Below are 18708 nucleotides of genomic sequence, written 5' to 3'. Positions count from 1 at the left end.
ATATCTGTGCTGGCAGATGCCAGGCGAGCATTAGACAGGTATCCCACTGATGGAGTTATCTCAGTCAGCTGAAGCAGCACAGACTGGGACCGTGGAGCAGCACGAGTAGGAGGAGGGAAAGAGGAGAGTGAAGGAGAAAGATGGAGGCTGGAAGGGGAGGAGAGCGGGCGGCGGGGAATATGTGATGCACAGCACCTCGCCAGCCAGCCAGCCAGCCAGCGGGACATTAATGACGATCATGTCTTGTCACACTGCTGTCGGCCCGTCAGCAGATCTTGCCCTTGTCCCTGCCCTTCTCCAATCAATTGCATCGATCTGTCCCAGGGGTCAAGGGGCAAGAGCGTATCAATAGGGGGAGAGTGGCTGATGCAGCAGGCGGAGAGGGGCGCACTCCAGACAGATCGATGACACCCCACCCCCATGTGTCTGTGTGTGTGTCTGTGTGTGTTTGGGGGGCGGGTGAAAGTAGTTATGATTATTCATTTGCCATTAACCCGAATGCATTAAGGGAATATGTTTCCTTGGGAAGAAATGGTGCTCGAGGCTGCTCATTTTTATAGGGAAGTGAGATTTTATGAGTCGGGGAGCTAGGGTAGCGTTCTGGCCAGAACCGACAGCGTTCTGGTCTCAGACGATTTGTTACCAAGGTTTCCACCCATTGGTGACGTCAAAAGCAAGAAGCCAATCTCTGCTCTCGGAGAGATTACAGATGTGAGCAGCAGTTGGCTGATTTTCCAGTGTTTTGCGCCTGAGTGTCACCGTCTGCAACGCAACTAAACGCCTCGCAGAACTTTGAGTATCACAAAGTGTATTAGCCTCGTGCGATGGGTCACTCGTTTCTCTGACGTCGAAACAAAAATGCAGGACAATCTGCAATCTGATCGCAATGTAAACACCGCATCCACTCCACAGGCGGTAACATAAATTCACTTTAGGGACTGTTTATTTTTGTTTCGAGCTCAGTGAGATTTATCTTCACATGGAGCTTTAAAGAGCAGCAGCGTTTAGCTGAACACATGCAACAGGAAACAGCTGTAAACTGGCCAAAGAAGAAGAAAAATCATCCAAAATTAATTATTATTCTAGGTTTCAGCAACTTTCCTTAGTGCTGGTCTAATACACGAACTCTTTAGCTTTCTGGCTGCCTTCACTGATGAAATGTAGAGCAAATGTGATGCTCCGTGATTGGCTGTCTGCGCAGTGCTGCCAGCTCTTCCTGCTGTACATCATTTGGACTGCAGCACACCAAATTCAATCAAGGCGATCTTTATTTTATTAATTCTTAAAGTCATCTGAAGAACCTTGAAGTTGCTCGCCAGCGTACTTCTCAAAGGGGCTGTTACAGCAGTGGGGACAGAAAAAATAAATCAGCGACCTAAACCGGCCCTATCTAATCCCATAATTTATTTGTTTAACCATCCCATAAACGAAGGCCCAGCTGGAACCAATGACCAGCTGGACAGAAGAGTGCTGAGGCAGCACGATTCTCAGCAGCAACGCTTTCCTCGACACATCTGGAGGAACGACTGAGGTTCAGAGGTGAGGAAAGCTCTTGAAATAAACACTAGTGGGGCACATCTTGATCCTGCATACTCTGTTAAAGTTGTAAGAGCTAAAGACGAAGGAAACAAAGTTTGCATTTGTGATTAAATAAAGAAGCTACATTCGGTGCTGCCTGAACGAACTCTTCATTCCAAGCTGACTGGCATGAGATCCCCTCAGCACACTGTCCACTTTTCAACACTTCTTCTGACTCTTCTTCCTGTGAGTGGGTCAGAACAGCAGCAATGTGAAACCTGGTGGTGTGTAGCTGAATAAGGAGGCGTGATCTTCCTGACAGTGGGATTACAAAATGGAAGATAAAAGGCCTTCTTTGGTTTCCAGGGATTTACCAGGATCATATTCCCACACAGAAACCTGTTTGATGACAGTGACTCTACCGGCCATGCGATGCTGACAAGGATCGCTGGATTTCAACGGCGTTAGTTTCACTTCAGATTTAATTACTGATGATCTAAAAATAGCCAATTAATTCCATTCAATAGCTGCACTGATAGGAAACAGGTAAGGGGTTTTCCACAACTGTCCACACTGGAAAAGCAGGCTAACTTTGCAGACAATCCTTCAGAGTGGAACAGCATATCTGGCTAAGCATGAGCGCAATCCAATGGAAACTCTGAGCATCAAACAATAAAAGATACAAGCTCGTTGGATAAATGACAAAGGTTGCAGAAGGGCAGCCTGCTCAGCTTCAGCCTCAAACATTGTAAAATCTGTGTCATCAATAAAAAAAACCCCAGTATGACAACGATGAAGAACTACAGCAGAATTTACAACAAAGCTGCAGCTCGAGCAGGCAGCTTGCTTACATCAAACCGCCCTGAAGAGTAACAATCTCAAGCTGATTCGCCAGGCCGTTTTTCTCCTGTGTGGTGCTTTGGAGTCATTTTACAAGCTGTGGCTGAAAGCCAGACACAGATGTAGTCTGACGCAGTCAGTCGGTGGACAAGTCCACAGTAAACAGAGACTCTAGTGTCGCTGAGGCAAGCTTCAACCTGAAACTGGACCTCATATCACAAATGCACATAGTATGGAACTGTGGACAATGTATCACAAGACTTGGCAACAACCTATAAACATCCAACTGCAATAATAGAGTCGGGCTGCGTCGGGTAGACAGTTTTAGGAAGTGTTAGGTGTGTCAATTAGACCCAACCTGAGTCAGCTGTGCACAACGTGTGCAAACGGCAATCGCAGAGGATCTGCTAAATATAACAAGTGATTATTATATTTTATACTTTGTTTACAGCGAACCTTCTGTGTATCATAATATTTGGCACGCAGCACACATTAGAAAGACGCCGCAGCCGCCTTGAAGAAAAAGGCCGACGTGTAACACTAGGCCGCAAAGATGAAGCGAAGATGAAACACGAGGCGATCACCGTGTGAAATAGGTTCCACCACACAATTACACCTCAGCGAGTAGAAAGCACTTCAAAATAAGACAATATGGCACATTTTTTATATTTTTTAGCACCCTGTTTAACTCATACTGAATTTCACAACTGTTTATAACTGGAGCAACTCGTAACATCTTTTATCAGGATTGAATATGTTAGGAGTTAAAAGGCAGATGAAGAAAAGCAGTAAGCCTGCGTACAATGTGTTCTAACTAGAGCTGTAGCAGGGCCGTAGTGAGCTGGTAGGCCCACCATGAAACAAAAACCACATGTGAGCCTGAGTTACATTATTCTAAAGATAAGCATCACTTCAGAGGTGCTGCATGTTCAGCAAACTGATGTCATACGTGTACTCCAAGGAAAGCTAGAAGGTTGTACAGTTAACTCCCAGGGTGTAATTCTAAACCATACAACCTACTACCTCAACCCGGATGCACACATTTTCAACTAGGGTGAATAAAGTCATCCTCAAGCCAAACTGTCTCATCACTATCGCCACATTTCAGGTTTACGCTTGGAGAAAGATTGATATTAATATATGGAGCAGTTTAAAACCTAAATTATTAAAGAAAAAAAAAGGTTCGAGCACGACGATCACACCACGATGACAAAGACCCACAGAGGCGAGCTTGTGCTGTCAGATTTGCCACAAGATCGGATCTACGGGTTTGTGCCAAATGGTTATGGCCAAAGTAGCAAAAGAATTCAATAAAGGACTAAAACTGTCTCGCTATAGCAACGCAGGTGTAAAAAAGCAGGACGCGTGTGCTGAACACCGGCGTTCACGCAGATCACGGAAGTGCCAGTGAATGCACCGCAGCTAGCAGCAAGACATTCGCCCCACACGATCAAAGTTCATCAAACAGACGGTGACAGCATTGTGGTAACTTACCCATCGTGGCTGCGTCTTGCTCTGAGGATGGGTCGCTGGGCCAGTGGGTTCGCTAGGGTGGCCATTTATTTTTCTAAAAACAGGAAAAGAGAATTGCTTTTAAATACCACACAATGCTTTGCATCTGCCGGGACCTGCAGCTTCACTTTTAACAATGACTCTTATCATTGTGAGAAAAGAAAAAGGTTCACAGCTAGATGTCGGTAACTGTTCTGACAACATCACATCCACACAGGAAAGAAGAAAAACACAAACACAAATGTGTGTATATCGGTAAGTTTCTGTGCCTCAGTTTGGGAGTGTCATATGTCTCTGCAGTTCCCAGCTACAAAATTAAATCCATAATAATAACAATCTGTTGTGGACTTGTATCCCAAACTAGCCCACAGAATTGCCAGAGCGGTCCTCCTCCTGGCCAACAGCAATGTGGCTGCGGTGAGAGCTCAGCTCAACTTAGTCAAGACCGCAGAGAGCAGAGAGCAGAGCCTGAGAGGGATGCCAGTGTAATCAAGCATGCCACGGTCAGCTACCATTAACTGTGCCAGTGCCACAGAGCCCCAAACAACAGAATATTCCTACGGCCGCAGTGCGACAAAGGAAAACCTGGAATAAGAGAACAGAAAACGCCACTTACCTACGTCTCTACTATTCTGTCAGACTTTATGTTTCTATCTTTCTGTCTCCACACTTTCTACTTAGGTGTGAGCGATGCGCAGTGGGTGCTAGGACCATTGCTTTATTACTTTGCTAAATGGAGGAATGATGAAAAGACCGAGGCACACTTCTGAACAGAGCTCACTGAAAACACGGCTTCAGTTCAGCGATGTGCCGTCCGCCATTTTCTCCGAAACAAAGTAGAAGAGAGAAAAAAATTGTATAAAAATGATTTGCTGGCATGATTATTCAAAGTTTTCCCCTTTTCTCCCTCCGTGTGTGAGTCTCTCTCCCTCTGCCTCGCCTGGCACCATCACAAAACCTTGGCTGGAAAGATCACATGATTTCCTACCAGAAAGCCACAGCATTCCCAGTTAGTATTCTGCTGACACTGTAAAGACATCTTTTGTCTAAATCAAAGCGTGGCCTGCCCCCTCCCAAAATCTGGCACCTTCTGGGAGGGTTGGGGGGGGGTTAGGCAGTGTAAAGGGCGGTGTTAGAAGCCATAGCAACCTCTACCTGGCAGGCTGCCCAACACACGAGAACTGCGGGCTAATATGGAGTGGAGCAGGAATGCTTATCGCCTTCCAAAGTCAACTCCACGGGCGTGCTGGTTGCTTAAGATTTCAGTGCCGATGCCAGATTTGTCTTTTTTCTCGACAAAGTAAATAAAATCGTCTAGATACATGACAAACTGACGACACGCTCGCACTGCACCTCCTGATTGAAATAAACTTCACATGCTTCTGTTTTAAAACGCTATTCATCAAAATCATGTGAGCTCTTTCAGTAAACACAAACACTGGATCAAATTCGTCACACATCAAATAAAACACTTCATGTGGCTTTGCTGGAAGGTATTAAAAACATAAAACAGGACACTCTGTAGTATAAGGAATAGGGATGGGTACCGGTCTTCTGTCATGAACGGTAGTAACCAGACCGAAAAGCAGCGCACATTTCGGTGCTTTATTTTCCTGAGCTGTGATACACTTTGAATTCTAGCCAATCATTTTACGTTTCCGAGGATAGTAGGCGGGTCCAGGTACGTACGTTCTTTTAGAGCAGAGCTACAGATTAAAAATGCCCAAGGCGAAGCGGTCAAAGTCTGGCTGTACTTCACAGCAAAAGATGCAAACTCAGCAGCTGCAACAAGTGCTTTAAGCTGATACTGTGATACTGTCAAAGGAGGTAACACCTCGAATCCGATGAAACACCTGGCGACACATAGCATTTTTTTAAAAGCCGAGAAATGCGCCGTATTTGACCTCACACCGAGCACATCTACTGCGGGTGTGGTGCCTGTTATCGACCCGGAGTTAGCAACATCCCCCAAAAACCCGAAGAGGAGAGTCCTGGCCCCTAGCCCTGCCAGTGTAGCAGAAATGATGAGAATGATGATGGCAGCAGCAGCCGTTCTTCTCTGCGTGAGTAGCTTAATGTTGTTCGTGTGTAATTTACGTTGAGTAGGCTAACCACGTTATTACATTAATGCATGTAAGGTGAACTAGCAAACACCATCATAGCTACATGCGGCTGTCTTCTTGTTTGATGGCAGATACTCCCTTCACCCTGGACAAAAAGGCTAAAATGACCAAAGAAAAAGTGGAAAACAGTTAAACATGAGAGGTTTTTGGACAAAGTTTGTTTTTTCCATTGTTTAAGCACTGCTTCCAGCCAAGAGTGATACCATATATGCCCCATAGCTGCAGAAAAGGCTAACATTGTTATCTTTTTACAAAAAACCAGCTGAACATGAGAGGTTTTTGGACCAATTTTGTGTTCTCCATTCTTTAAGCACCGGCACCGTTTCAAAAGTACCGGTTTGGCACCGGTATCGGATAAAACCTAAACGATACACATCCCTAATAAGGAATCTTCTGCAAACTTCTGCAACGTTTTTTTCAAGCAGACGAGACAAGCTCTGTCTTACACGCTGGGACATAGTGCATCAATCGCTCATGCATCGTCAGCAGCGTGTTTTCCTGCGCCGCATGCTTCCGCAGTTTAGCCAGAAAAGTAGCCAAGCACGGTCAGGTGGTTTGTTACCGTAACACAAGCGTATGTCATAGACCTGTGACTCACTAAAGAGAAAGGTATCCACCAGAGACCACACTGCAGATCTGTGCTGAGAGCATCTCACACGCCGGCCTCCTCACTCAGTTTAACGCCAGACTGTTGAGCATCTGCCTTACTTGCTCAGCTCTGACTTCAAGGAGACGATCAGTGTAGCAATGACTCCCGACCTCTGTGTTTTCAATCACCGTGTTACTTTAATTTAACACAAAATGTGGAGAAATACTTCACATTTTGCACATAATCTAAAACCTTCGTTTCCACAGCGTAGCAGTCATTCAAAGAAAAGTTCACCAGTATGGATGCAGCGGCAACATATAAAATATTACTGTGCATATCTTAGCCTTTATTTAAATGATATGATGCTCATGTTCATAGTGGATTAGGACATCGTTTGAAGTTATAACTGTAGACCTGCTGCAAGAAAGGACCATTTTAAACTGGCGTTAAAATAAAGAAGAAAAACAGAATCAAATTTAGAGAAGACAGCGTGATAAGAACACAAAAGGCACAAAACATTTGCAGATGCATGCAAATAAAAACACAAAACAAGAAATGATCTGTTTTTTAACGTGTGATGGCTGCATGCAACCACACAATTGAGATACTTAGGTAATATTCATTTGGTCTTTTGTCTTATGTTTACGTTACGCTCAAAAGCTTCTGTGATCATAACTTAACTAATTTGATCTTTTGAGTTTACCTGTAATGCATGACAGCACTAAGCTGTAGCCCAAATGGTGGCATAGACTTTGCTTTGCATTGTTTGTTATTTTATATAAGTATGTTATATTGATTATATTTCTGAGTTACCTGACCTCCGCTCCAGTCCTTCCTGGTTTGGCTGAAAGAGGAGGCTGAGGGTGGAGCTGGTTTAAATGCAGAAGCCAATAAAGTGGACCGGACCATCTATTGTGATCATGCAGGGGGGGATGGGGTTCTTCTTGAATGATGGTTAGCTGTTATCTCTTTAGTTTTCACCTCTGGTGTATATAATGGTTTGTTCATTTGCTATATAACTGGAGCTGTTTCTCATTTGGGCAGGTCAGTTTGTTGAGTTATGTTTTTGTTAAGTGACTTTTGAGTAGCGTTCTGTTAAGTTAACCTCTTTTATGGGCCCACTTGGTTCCTAAAAACTTTATTTTTGTTATTTTGAATTTTTGTAATCATCTTGTCCTTTTTGGGGGTATAATAAACCCCATTTTTTTGAAGATTACATTTGTGCCTGTGTGTTCCTGGCAGCTTGGATCATGACATAATGTTGCCCATTTTATATTCTCGTGACAAATGAGACCAAGTCAGAAACGCCACGCTGACACGACGGTACAGAATAAACGTTGAGCAAACACTTCGATCAGGCTCCAACCGATAGATCAACATCAAAGATGCCGGCGTAATGGGATTGTAATGCCAGTAAGCAGTCTGTTCTGAGCTGAAGATTAATGTGTGTTTCCCCCCATTATTTGTCATCAAGAGCAGCCTGTAGCACACAACTCACCTTCACTTGATTAAATCCCTGGAAACAGAAAGAAGGACAGCAGCGTGCCACACCTGTTGTCTAACTTGTGCAACGCTATCATCAGAATCTAATGTGGTTACATTTATTAAATCGCGTGCAGTCAACACCTCGCTGGTGCAAAACAAGCACGCAAACGTCGACACTTCTCTGTCGACAATTCAGACCGTTCACTTAGATCTGACGCTGCGATTTACTGATAGGAAAAGGCGGCATCCTGATGTTCTTCTTGGAGAAACTGCTGTGTGCCGTTTTCATCTTTCTCCATAATTAGGTCATCTTTATTAACCACCACACAATATCCATTTCAAAATGTCACAACTCTCTCACACGTACTATGTCGTGGAAAGGGAAAAATAAGTGCAAATACACACTTTGCACTGGTCTGCATAGCTACGAGACAGCTAGCTCTGTGATGTAGAAGAAAATGGCCACGCGGCCACCTGAGCGCCTCGTCTGATACGTCAGCCACGCTCAGCCAAAACATTCCCCCAACGAGGGGGTCAGTTCATGTCCTGAAAGGCAGAAGGCCAGGGTCAAAGTTCAAATGAGAACCAGAGGGGTGGGGGTTTGAAAGACTTCCCTTGGGTATGGAACGTACCATTATGAACCAGACAGGGGTGGAAAAAATCAACACTGTCATCAACAAAATGCAATAAAGTCAGCGGGGGAGGAAACGGCGTGATTTACATGTGCGAGGATATAAGAAAGGCTGAGAAAAGCTAGTGTTTGTTTTTATCGAATGTCCTGTTATACACTGATGGGAACCCTGTTATACTGTGAAGGCAACATACATCTGTGCAGGTACACAAACACTATCAGTGGTTATGACGACCAATGAACATCCTTTTGTAAAGGAAAAAATAAGCATTACATCTTTACAAGCTTGAAAATGTAAAAGCTGTGTTAAGCAGCTACTCATTTAGAAACCTGGCATTTTCAAAGTGTATAAAACACTATACATTTTGTTATCTTTACCAAAACTTTGCATACTGGCAGCCAAAACTAAGCAGGAAGATAATTTGTGCTATTTTATTCTGTGCAGGCACACCAGAGACAGGGGGTTATTTTTGGCTCAAAGCTCTTATCTCCATTAATTTAATGTTGCCTCAAGCCGTGACAGAAAAACAGCCAACAGGTTAATCCAGACAGAGTTTGTACAGTTCGCGTTAATGAAACGAACCCATCCAGCCACTTCATTGTGTCTGAGTATGAGACTTGATCTTGCCAAGGACAAGAACCCAATAAAAAGCCCAAATATTGAAATCTAACATTGTGCATCGAATATTTTTGGATAGCTCTGTTTGCTGAGTGTTTTAGTATACTGGGAAAAAACCCTGCACACTGTTACTGGCAAAGAAAGCGAGTCGAGTCGAGGCAGTACACAGGATTTAGTTTTTCTCTGTTTCCCCTGTAGAGAGGCCTCATCTTACTGCTCCGGCGCCTCTTTCTCAGCGTTCAGCTGCAAAGACTGACAAAGGAAAAAGATTTTTAAAAAAGCCAATTAGCTGATATGAACAAGTGAATTAAAAGCAACACGGTCAGGCGTGTGAAACCTGCTACTGCTGCTACGACACAGGCAAACATGTGTAAGGAGCAATAAGAAATTCAGCTTAATTAGGCAGAAAAGCCAAAAGAAAGAGTCGAGCACATGCTTCATGCGTTGTGGCTTAACATAGCAGTTGCTCACAAACATGGGCTAACCTGTTTGGGATTACAGAAATGCTGCCGTGTTACTATTAACTTAGGGTAATGTTGCTTTAAAAGCGAACGCAGCTTTTCTGTGCAGCCAGCCACGGCAATGACTTTGCCCGACCCACCTGTCTGTTGATCCTACTGCCTAGCACCAGACTAAACACTGAGATTTTCAAAATGGCTTATTGGCTGCAACTGACTAACAGGCAGCCAATCGGCGCGCAAGGAGGCATGGATGGAGGACAAGAATCAGTCAGTGAGAGCAGAGGAGAGAGGAAGAGGCTGTGCAGAGACAACCGAACCTCGTACGAACTCAAGAGGGGAAAAGAACGCAAAGGCAGAAGAAAAGCTCGACAAATCAACAGCAAATTCAAAGTGACAGAGATATGAGTGGGTGTTTTTTTGTTTTGCTGCAGTATCAAATGTTGATGCAGAACAACAATAAAGTAAAAGGGCATTTGTTTTCTGAATGGCACTGAATTGATTACCTGGCTTCAGACGAGGCTGCTATCAGACCCTGCTTTTACCATCGCTAACAGGGATCAATAGCTAATGAATTCCGAACGGCCAAGTTTCAGAAGCATAAACGTATCCTACACGACTGCATAAAGTAACCTCTACGGATCAATGAATATGACATCACGCGCAGCCGGAGGAATGCATCTTTTTAATCGACCTGAGCGTTCTCCAATTAATTCAAACGACAATTAAAATGGATCGGACTGCGCGGCACCTTCGTCCTGGAATCTCACGGAAGGTTTTTATTGTGCGTTTGGCTCCCCTCGCGGCCCGCCCCTGTGCTTTAATTACCGCTGTCTCCTATCAGGCTGCTCAGATGGTAAAAACAATAGAGACACAAAAGGCTCAGGTTACCATTTACATACTGATGGAAAGAGCACTAAACAAACGTGTTGTCGTTCAAAGAAATACACTAATGTTTGAACCCTAATGGTCTAATCACCGATGAGCTACTGAACATTTGTGTGATTTGTCACAGATGTTGACGTCTGTTAAAAATCCGGTTCAGAAAAATCCAATCGGTTTTTAAAATACAGCCACCTTTTAAAATATGATTCAAACAGTGTGAGCAGCTTTAAAATGATTAACTTGTACTTCAATACATCCTCTGATCGTTACAGGCTTTGCAGAACATTTTAACATCGCGTCATTCGTGTTGTCGTTCACTAGAAAGACGCTGTGCGCTGTGATCTATGTGCTCAACATTAAAAAGCAAAGGAACATTTATATGTAGGTGCATTACTGCTACTGAGGGAAAACATCAGTGCAGGTGAGCTATAACTGAAGGGACTCTTCACCCTGAAGGAGACACAAAGGGCGACGCTGCTATTGTTTATTCATTTAAGTTTGAGGTTGGTACGACTCTTACAGAGACCATTCAGTCCTGTGTTGTAGTCATAGATGCTTCTTTGTGCCACATAATATCATAGAGACAGGTGTGTAAATTTCACAGAACATTATATGGCACAAATAATTTTGCGCAGGCTTTCTCTAGAGGTGCAGACCGTAATCGACTACTTTAAGGATGACTTCTCATTTAGGAGGCAGAGAAAGCAGTTATCATAATGATACCTTTTCTCTGTGTGTCCTCACCAAATGCTTTCTCCAAGATAATCCTCCCGCACAGCCGCTCATTATCAAAGCAATCGTCTGACAATGGGAAGGAGAACACTGGAAATTACGGGAATTAGTATAGGACTATGGAAAAATGATTGCTGATTCAAGACCTTAATTAGGCCCTTGCAAAACAATCAGACACAATTAGGAGGTACCAGTCAATAAGCCGAGAACTCAAAAGCAAGAGGAGATGAATTAATATCTGATGATTTTTAAATGGCTATTGGAGCTCAGATGACTTTCGCTCACAGTCGGGTACCAGACGGTGGGAAGCCTTCACGGCTCTTATTGTGGCAAATAAAGCCGGGGACTAGCAGGTGAATCAGCGGGTGAATCAGCCCTGCCTTCCAAAGAAAATGACCATTAAGGGGTAATCGAGCAACATCTGAGTGGGTCCGCAAACATGTCGCGAATCTAAAGATGCCCACGGTGCGCCTTAAGAGCAGCAAGGTCAAACAGTAGCTTGAAACCGTTACGCTCCAGAAATCCTACGAGAAACAGCCGCGTCCGTTTCTCTGGGTGAATAATTTCAAACGAGCAAACATTACAAGTTTCGGATTGTCATTTCCCCGCTCATAATTAACAACGCTCAAGCAGTTAATTACTTCTTGCCAAATAGAAAATAATGCCCAAAATATTATTATATCACCATATTTCTCATGACAAGCCACCACAACAGCAAACGTTTGAGCCTTTGGTTTAAACCAAAGCGTAGCGATGCTTGGTCCTACAAACAGTGCAGAACGTGAAGTTCGTTAAAGCTAAAGTTAGTTAAAATACCTTGAGCCGACAAACAGAACCTCTCCAGATAGTTTGCTAACAATGAAATGTGAGTTGCTGACTTAAACTGCTTCATAATCTCACAAAGAAAGTGAAAATCGATGTTTTAACCCTTTAAGACCTACCATAGAACCAAGTGCGCCAGAGCTTATATTATATTTTTACATGCTGTGGAGCCATTTTTGGGAGCATTTCAAGTTGATATACATCAATACAACCATTACAGCCTAAATTTTAATAATATGTATGCATTAAGTGCAAAGTAATTACATAAATTGCAAAAAAGTGCAATAAACTACAAAAAAATTGAAAATCGTTTTTGCTTTTTTAACATATATTTCTAGTTAGAGAAATTTAAGAGGCTTATCCCTCAAAACTGTAAATACAAAAAAGTTGCACAAAATAGTTTCCCACCACAGGAAATTTATTTTGAGTGTCTTCATAGTTTTATTTTTGAAATACACCAATTTTTATAAACTGCAGGAAAAACGAAAATAAATATTATAATGCAAATTTGCAAAAAAGCAGCATATGCATCAAAATAAACTATTTCCAGCAGTGCAATATGAGTCCTAAGCATCCCAGAAACCACACAGAAAGTCATAAAGTCAAACATAACTTTTAAAAACACCAGTATAGGCTCATCAGGCCCTGATGGTAAAAAACTACATTTCCGCAAAAATGACGTCACTTCCGGTTTCAGGCAGGTCATGGCGGACATGCGATAGTTCGCGCTGATGGACGTAGGAAGTGTTATGAACAGCTGATCGGGTCGGCAAAGCGTGTTTCTGGAATATTATATTTTTGCTGCAAGAGCTTTTTATGCAGTTTTTGCAAAGCTATATGTGGAAGGAAACTGTGACCGAGGACAAGCTGACGGCATAAGATGTAAGTACAACTCCTCTGGTTTCATATGCAAAAAAAATGATTGTGGTTGCAGAGCTACCGGGATTTAAAAATAGTTACGCAAAATGGAGCGTGCCCGCTCCGACCGGCTGTAAAGGGTTAAACGAGCGAAACATGGCCGTGCATTTGAAAGACGAGAATTAAATGCACATTTTAGCCTGAAAACAAAAAGATCTTTTACCAGTGAAAAAACACGTCGCTGCAGGCTCTAATCAAAGAAAATGAAGCTGCCACAATTTATCTTTTTTAACAGAATGCAGTTGCTCATTCAGACAGAAAAGGCTATGACATTAGAGAAAAGTCCGACTGTAACTGGCCAAGTATAACACGCAAAATATGTACTGCAAACATCAGTGGAACTGACATCTGTAACGCTGTATTATGAGCTGGATTTATTCTGCTTGGCCTCTGTGATCTCCAGCACACAACCAGATCCTTACAGCACACGTTGCCCTACAACAGACTGCATGAGGCTTCCATATATGTGTGCTAGATCAGGGCTTACAGCATGAAATCACATGCAGCTGGTCGAGACAATAAAGACAGGCATCTGTCCAAAGTTCATGTCCATCCACTGGGAATCGAAGCATTTGTCTTTAATTATCATTTTTCATTGACAACTTGGACAAAAGCGTGAGGTGTGCTGACACAGCCTGGAGGTGTGTGTGTGTGTGTGTGTGTGTGTTGGTGGAGGAAATTCTGCCGAGACCAGCTGAAAACACGTGGCTCCTCTCACCCCAGAGCCATGTCGACTTACAGGGTGCACGTCAGTCATCTGTGATTGCAGAGCAGAGCAAACGGGATGGGACAGCATGAGGATTATAAGGCAGCCTGGTGTTTCCACTGGGGTCTCCCCTGCTGGGTTACATGGTCCCAGCTCCCTTTGTCTGCCGTTAACCCGTTAAATCCCACGGAAGAGCCCATTCACAAATGTGTCACACACCCCGGGGGTGCATTTTGTGCGGAATAATGATCTTAAAGGGGTTATACGGCATTGTCACTGATTCCAACTTACCCGTTAACCCCCCCCCCCCACAGCACACATGCATACTTCCATTTGTTTCCTGGCGTGTTTGTGGTTTTAATTATTGTCAACTCTTAAGCTCTTAACACCACCTTCAAACAACATTCCTTAAGAGGATGTTCCACTGTAGTCAATCACGAGCAACAGTTACTGGTGAAACACACAAACGCACTTAAAGGGGATTTGGACCGCTGCGTTTTATGAGCACACCTTTAAACTCGTTCTTTTCTATTCGAAACTAGAGTGCAATATTTGAACAATACAGACACAGCAGCCCTCTCCTGCCGTTGTGGCGAGCATACTTTGCAGCTAACTGTGTTTGCGTTATATGTTGCGGGTTCACTGAGAGAAAGTGTAATTACACTGCAGTAATGCCCTCCATGATTAATGATGTGGGCCTCTGAAACCAAACCATCGGGCCAATGGCAAATTACCACTATAAAAATAAACCATGATGTGAACAGGTCAGCCAGGCCGGAGCACAAAATGTCTCTTAGTGTGTGTTTATATATAGGGTATGAGCGAATAGGGAACGAGCTCTAGTAACCCAATTAGCGTTGGTCCAGTGTCGGAGCCCGGCTCTATCACGGCAGTCACACAGAAAAATGTATTTTCTTGAACTTTTTGAATTTAGATGAGACATTATTGAGAGGCAGAGATGAGCTCGCACGTATGCAATTAGAGGGAGAAAAAAACAGCTGGAACATCACTTCTTGTTGAGTGAAGTGCTTAGCTGGACCGATCGGGTCGAGAGCTCGAAAAAGAAAAAAAGGAAAGAAACAACCGTTTCTTTTTAATTGCTGTCGACGCTGTCACATCATCGCTGCTCCGCTAGGGCATGTGTTACAAATGAATATGGAAAATACAACCGGATGACCTAATCCTTATGGCGCAAACGCCTTTCCAGAAATAACCCAACTTTGGCTAAATCTCAAGAGCACATGCACCTATACTCCCAAAAGCTCTCTGGAGTCGAGTTCACATTTCTTGTCTAACACCGACTACGCTGCTCAGCACATAAACACATCTGATTAGTCCTCCACAGCCTCCTCCACCACCCAACAGCTCCTCCCTTCCCACTTCTCAGATGGAGAGCACTTGACTCTTGCCTAAATTGAATTCTTATGCACTCTACTTTTCTGTAGTTTAACTGAAATGGAGTATTTCATTGAGAGCAAAGCACTTGGACTAACACCAACCAGGGATTCTTGTGGTTATCAGTTGACATTTGGAAATGACTGAACTGGTGTCATAAATACAACAATATGGTGAATATTTACCCACGTGCAAACTTGTCAAATTTAATTTCTATATCTATTGAAGTCCCTGCCACAAGTAAAACCACTACCAATAAAAGCTGTGGGAGAAAGAAAAAAATCATCCTGCTGGTAATCAGGACCCTTTTGGCGTTTTGCTCATCGGATCACGGAAGTGAATCCTTGAGCGGTGAATAAAGAGCTACCTGTCCGGACATCACGCTACACCCATCATTATCTCCGCTGTGGCAGTGATTTTTGTTTTCGATGATTCATTCGTGAGGTCTGAAATGGACTTTCACACCTGTCAGCACATCCTTAAGTGGCTCCTGTATAAATTCCAGCATCCACACATTAAATGAAATGAACAAAACACAACCTTTCAGTGCAGATAATCCATCTAAGTTTATTGCACATTCAAACACATAATTAATGAGCCATTAAGTGCACAGACGTGGGCCTTTTTTCTTCTTTTTAAGAGTATTAAATTGAAGTGTGCATGCATCTCAGCATCAATCAGATGGAAGGCTGACAAACAGCCCCGTTCTTTTTTAATAACAATAAATCAAAGCCTGCACATGGCTGCCTCTCTGAGACAGAGATGATCAAAAGCAGAGGGTGAGATGGCCAAACATCATGTCTAATGTCTCCACAAACTGAGGATCAACTGTTTCCAATTAGGATTACAAAGACATATGAAAAAAATAGACTGAACCCATCCACCCTGCTCTCCTTTGCACACATACGAAGAAAAATAACAATATACAAAACATGTTTGTTGTGTTTAAAAGCTCTAAATTTAAACACTGAATCAGTTTCTGCGGGTCTCGCTTTGTCCCTTTTTTCCAGTCCTAAACAAGATGTGAGGCAAATGCTCACAATCGTACAAAGCTCCGTGCTCTGTGTTCGTTTTAATTTCTCATTTCTTTCACTGCCGTTTAATCCAGTCACATCAGCTCCCCGAGCAGGTGAAGTCAGCCAAAGACTTTCCCACGGTCTGAGAGCAAATCCAACGCCCCGAGCCCTTCCTGAGGGCCGGCCATCTGTTCATTCTGTTTGGAGTGTTTTAAGGGGTAAAGCGTCAGCTGCATGACCAAATTCAACGTTCCAACACACCCCGCCTTCGTGAAGAAAAGCCCAAAGCATCCATTCAACTCGGCGAGCACGCACGCGTGCACGCGAGCACGCGGACACGCACACACAGCTTGTGCCCAAACACAAACAAATCAACAAATAAACAGACAGATGTGACTCCTCACATTTGACTGGTTTGCAATCCAAAACCGTCACACACACGTCGTGCTAAAGTAACAAATATGCACATTTCACTAGAGCTGATTTGAATTTGAAATCACTGGCAAAAAAAAAGAAAGAAATGAAAACGGCTTTCCTGCGGAAGAAATTAAAAAACGGTTATTTTGTTTCCATTTTTCTGCTGCTTTGGGAGAATCCTCATTAAGAAATCTGACCATATAAACCTTGACCTTTGCTCCCTCTGAGGATAAATTTGTGCCACGAACTTGTACAAAACATCATTTCACCACCAAAGCCGCTAAAAACACACACCGGGCGCATTTGTGAAAATCACTGCAGCTCGCGGGAAAAAAACAAACACCTTACTTTGAATGAGGATTTGCCACAATCATGTGACGCATTTCTTTCTTTTCCAAGCACATGCTGCCACCCCCATCCCAAAGCCCCCCCCCTCCACACACTCTTTTTGCACCCCTCAAACAGACGTGCTATCATTTTATTTCCACACTGAAAGAGCGACTCTGCCGCTGGTGGATGTGGTCCTCGCCCCGGCCTGACGCATTTTTAAAATGCGTGACATTGCCTCTGTGGGAGCATGAGAACGGAGCTTCCTCAATTGTAGGGTCCCCATACCCGGCCTGTAACCATGGAAGCAGATGCCTGCCCTCCCGGCCCTCCTTACCTCCTGTCGATCGCGAGCTGTGAGCTGCTTCGGCAGTGAAAAGAGGCTGTGCCTGCCTTTCTCCTCGCTCTGACCGAACTTGCCCCACTCCTCAAAAGGAGCCATTGAACAGGTCACTGGTCTAGACTTGTTTGCACGGTCCAGAGAGCAGCCTTGATGTAACCCTTGCTCTCCCCTCTCTCTCTTTCTCTCTCTGTTTGCCACACCAGCCGCCCAGCGACTGCAGACTGTGGAGGGGCGGCAGGGAGAGGTGGGTGGGTGGGGGGGGGACACTGGAGACGTGGATTTGAAAAGGAGCCTGTCCGATTTTGCCATTGTGCCTTTTCATTCATCGATCGAATGAATATCGAACCTTCTGTCCCTGCGTGTGTGAAACGGATAGCTTAGCCAGCATTTTTTCCCCTCTCTTCTCAGGTTTGTGTTGTGGGCCCAGAGCTGTGATTCATTTTCTTAATACTTGTAAGAATATCTATCTATCCTTATAATTATATATATTTTTATTATTTTTTTGCAAAGAAAATGTCATCTTTAACAATTGTTGCCAAGTTTATTCCTGATGTCGTCTGGTATTTTGCTAAAGTGATGAATGCAGAAAAGAGCTGAGTTGCTTTCTTCACCCCTCACTGATCACTGGATGATCCAACATGCTTGATTTCTATAGTATTATATTTATATTAGCGTCTTATGATTACAAATGAATTTTTAGTTATTAATTAATTAAACTTCTGCAAAAAAACTTTATTGTCTAAAAAAAAAAAAAAAAAAAAAAAGGAAAATTGGTTGAATTGAAAAAATCTGGAACTAAAATTTATAAATAGACATAAAGCATTTAAATATTAATTGTTTAATGCAATTGCAACATTTGTAAAACAAATGTAAACTATTTGCATGAATGACTCCAGTCATATGTAAAGGAACAAAACAACTATACAAAATAGAAAATAGAAAAAATGCTCAGTTATATTCTGAGGAATTAGCTGTACGTACAAAATGAATAAATTAAGTAACACATACATTACTGCATTACTTGGCTCATTATTAGACCCAATGACAATATGATTTCAAGTCAAAACCACTCGACCTGTCAAGTCCTGGTAATTAATTAAATACAATCATTATGTGAAGGCAGCTAAAACGATGTGCTTTTATTAACGTCAAGTGTGTGTGTGTGTGTGTGTGTGTGTGTGTGTTTACATATTGAACTGCTGCAGTAAATGGTTATGGATGAGCATATGTGCACTTGACTGGGCCAAAGAGAGAAGGCAGTGAGAGGCTTGATGACAGTAAAAGGTGGCACGATCAATGTCAACATATCAGCATTGTACAGTCATATAAGGTGATTGTTGTGATTCATAAAGAAAAACTCGTTTTGTTATTT

General features: G+C 43.1%; 1 long non-coding RNA gene across 1 annotated transcript in view; it reads right to left on the bottom strand.

The window, feature by feature from the left end:
- Window positions 1–18708, bottom strand: part of LOC118455597 (uncharacterized) — a 45739-nt gene that overhangs the window by 9468 nt on the left and 17563 nt on the right. Inside the window, exon 2 of the long non-coding RNA XR_004844195.2 lies at window positions 3853–3925. This is a non-coding gene — a long non-coding RNA (uncharacterized LOC118455597). The remainder of the gene's footprint in view (window positions 1–3852; window positions 3926–18708) is intronic.

Source organism: Neolamprologus brichardi, chromosome 10, assembly GCF_056152115.1.
Source record: "Neolamprologus brichardi isolate AB-2024 chromosome 10, ASM5615211v1, whole genome shotgun sequence".
NCBI classification, from domain to species: domain Eukaryota; kingdom Metazoa; phylum Chordata; class Actinopteri; order Cichliformes; family Cichlidae; genus Neolamprologus; species Neolamprologus brichardi.
Note: the sequence above shows the minus strand (reverse complement) of the source record. Positions and strands in the feature narration are given on the sequence as shown.